This window comes from Ranitomeya variabilis, chromosome 3, assembly GCF_051348905.1.
Source record: "Ranitomeya variabilis isolate aRanVar5 chromosome 3, aRanVar5.hap1, whole genome shotgun sequence".
Classification (NCBI taxonomy): Eukaryota; Metazoa; Chordata; class Amphibia; order Anura; family Dendrobatidae; genus Ranitomeya; species Ranitomeya variabilis.
In genome coordinates this window covers 209,407,159-209,410,691 of record NC_135234.1, presented here as the reverse complement: position 1 = coordinate 209,410,691, position 3,533 = coordinate 209,407,159, and the positions used below count along the sequence as shown (strand labels likewise).

General features: G+C 38.5%; 1 long non-coding RNA gene across 1 annotated transcript; it reads right to left on the bottom strand.

The window, feature by feature from the left end:
- Positions 1 to 953: 953 nt before the first annotated feature.
- Positions 954 to 2,057, bottom strand: LOC143818077 (uncharacterized). The gene is made up of 3 exons (XR_013224296.1): positions 2,010 to 2,057; positions 1,389 to 1,505; positions 954 to 974 (listed from the first exon to the last, which is right to left on the bottom strand). It is a non-coding gene; the product is annotated as an uncharacterized LOC143818077 (long non-coding RNA).
- Between the last annotated feature and the right edge of the window lie 1,476 nt (positions 2,058 to 3,533).

The following is a 3,533-nucleotide window of genomic DNA, read 5'->3' as shown; positions in this document are numbered from 1 at the left end:
GTAACTTGTGGTATGTTATCGGTGCTATCGGACTCCTGAGTTGTGCAGGGGCTGTCGTTCAGCGCTGCAAATCTCTTTCTTGAGGCGTTCTTAGATTTTTGACAGGGAATCTTGGGAATTGGATTCCCGGTGTGTTTGGGTGGCGCGTACCCTTCCGCACGAGCCTCAACACAGATGGGCGAAAGAGGCGCTGTTCTCACAGCCACATCCGCTCTTTGGGTATGATTCTGCGCAGACCCGTAATTACAGCATTGCAAATCTCGTGGCTGAAGATCAGGCGTATCTAAAAGAAAAGATACAGGTGTCAGTTATCCGCAAAACCGTCGTAAAATTGGAAAAGATGCATGGCTGTAGTTATCCACGAAGCGGCGTAATATTTGAAAACTTACGGGCGTCCGTTACCCATGAAATCGCTGTAACAACAGTTGCATAAATCCAGTATAGGCCAGGGCAGATATATACTTCATATTATTTGTAGACACTCTAACGGACATATTATGCACAGCCCCTGTTTTGACAAGTATGAAGCGGCGTGTTTTTATACGTTCATAACAATCATAACCACTATACTGCAAACGTTTAAACGTGTATTTTATTCACAGTTCTCACAAGTCAGGTTTAGATTTATTTAAATTCAGACCCGCAGCTCCTGGTTTAATGCCCCAGCGCATTGTTCAAATGCGTCGAGACGGAGATATTCTCTTTTTCAAATAGAATTTTTCCGACCGCTAATTTACCAGTTGTAAATAAGTTATAACTAAATTATAACTACCACAGAAAAGCAAGAATCGTATGTATTTCAAGTGAACCGCCACCTTTTCTTTTGCAGAGACAGCCGCTTAACGAATTTCCACGGCTTTTAGGCGCCGCGTCATTCTTGACATCTACGATCACGACGTCTGAGTCCCGGTCTTCACACGGTTCGGGAGCACGCCAGTCTTCCGGCATATAGACCGAGGGATCCGTGTCACTATCTGTATGAGAAATTACACTTAGTACGCGTTTACATACAAAGGATTAAAGCATCCGACATAGTATAATATAGTTTTACGGTATGGGCCCTGTTTATGGTGTATCCGTTAATAATTTAGTGTTATACTGGCGACTAACTGCGTAATTTGTTTAATAATTTAACCCTATATTTATTATGACATAATTTATGTAATACAATAGTTAATAGCTGCTATAGTTTCACGCCATAGCCAGTATTTGTTCTGCATAAATCGCGTTTGGCTGTGGCGCTACGGGATTAACACAGATTATATATATATATATATATATATATATATATATATATATATATATATATCTTTCTTACATGTGCTACAGGAAAGACCAATATCTTGCTACAGTGTTACATTGACATTTTTCCCGGAGAATCTAATTACCTGTGATAAGGTGTAGAGCAGGGCCAATAACTTCTAACGCTTCAGCAGCTACGGATTCAAAGAGTTCATAATTCTGCGTGTTGAAATTATTGCGATAATCGGGAGACAGACACTCCTCTTAAATAAGAAAGAATGAAAGAATATATAATTAATATAAATTACTTAATCCGTGTCACCCGATACCCTGTACATTATATTCGGTATAATACCTAGGGGGGTGCTTGTAAGCGCGGGCTTGTATTGAGCGCGCTGATATTGGGATTCCATCTTAAATAAAAAGGGGGAAAAGTTTTGTTTCTGTACCACCGATAAATACAGTTTAAAACTATGTTACAAAAATAAACGTTACATATACCGACAATAAATACAGTTTAAAAATATGTTAAAAATAAACGTTACATATACCGACAATAAATACAGTTTAAAAAATATGTTACAAAAATAAACGTTACATATACCGACAATAAATACAGATTAAAAATAAACGTTACAAAATAAACGTTACATATACCGACAATAAATACAGTTTAAAAAATATGTTACAAAAATAAACTTTACATATAACGACAATAAATACAACTTAAAACTATGTTACAAAATATGCGCTACCGGCAAACTTACTTTTTCAGAGAGTAGCCCAGAGCAGCTGTCCAGATGGGTGAAAAAGTGTCTTTAAGATTCTGTATGACAAAACTTGAGGCGCTTGACCAGCATTTAAAGACAAAACACCGCCCACAAGTTCTGACAGAGTAGGCTATTTTATACACCTCAGCAGCATATTTATGCACCAGCGGCATAAATATGTTTATACGCGGCAGAAAGACGGATATCGCTTTTTCTGCATTTAGCTAGGGAAAAATGTCAATGTAACACTGTAGCAAGATATTGGTCTTTCCTGTAGCACATGTAAGAAAGATATATATATATATATATATATATATATATATATATATATATATATATATATATATATATATATATAATCTGTGTTAATCCCGTAGCGCCACAGCCAAACGCGATTTATGCAGAACAAATACTGGCTATGGCGTGAAACTATAGCAGCTATTAACTATTGTATTACATAAATTATGTCATAATAAATATAGGGTTAAATTATTAAACAAATTACGCAGTTAGTCGCCAGTATAACACTAAATTATTAACGGATACACCATAAACAGGGCCCATACCGTAAAACTATATTATACTATGTCGGATGCTTTAATCCTTTGTATGTAAACGCGTACTAAGTGTAATTTCTCATACAGATAGTGACACGGATCCCTCGGTCTATATGCCGGAAGACTGGCGTGCTCCCGAACCGTGTGAAGACCGGGACTCAGACGTCGTGATCGTAGATGTCAAGAATGACGCGGCGCCTAAAAGCCGTGGAAATTCGTTAAGCGGCTGTCTCTGCAAAAGAAAAGGTGGCGGTTCACTTGAAATACATACGATTCTTGCTTTTCTGTGGTAGTTATAATTTAGTTATAACTTATTTACAACTGGTAAATTAGCGGTCGGAAAAATTCTATTTGAAAAAGAGAATATCTCCGTCTCGACGCATTTGAACAATGCGCTGGGGCATTAAACCAGGAGCTGCGGGTCTGAATTTAAATAAATCTAAACCTGACTTGTGAGAACTGTGAATAAAATACACGTTTAAACGTTTGCAGTATAGTGGTTATGATTGTTATGAACGTATAAAAACACGCCGCTTCATACTTGTCAAAACAGGGGCTGTGCATAATATGTCCGTTAGAGTGTCTACAAATAATATGAAGTATATATCTGCCCTGGCCTATACTGGATTTATGCAACTGTTGTTACAGCGATTTCATGGGTAACGGACGCCCGTAAGTTTTCAAATATTACGCCGCTTCGTGGATAACTACAGCCATGCATCTTTTCCAATTTTACGACGGTTTTGCGGATAACTGACACCTGTATCTTTTCTTTTAGATACGCCTGATCTTCAGCCACGAGATTTGCAATGCTGTAATTACGGGTCTGCGCAGAATCATACCCAAAGAGCGGATGTGGCTGTGAGAACAGCGCCTCTTTCGCCCATCTGTGTTGAGGCTCGTGCGGAAGGGTACGCGCCACCCAAACACACCGGGAATCCAATTCCCAAGATTCCCTGTCAAA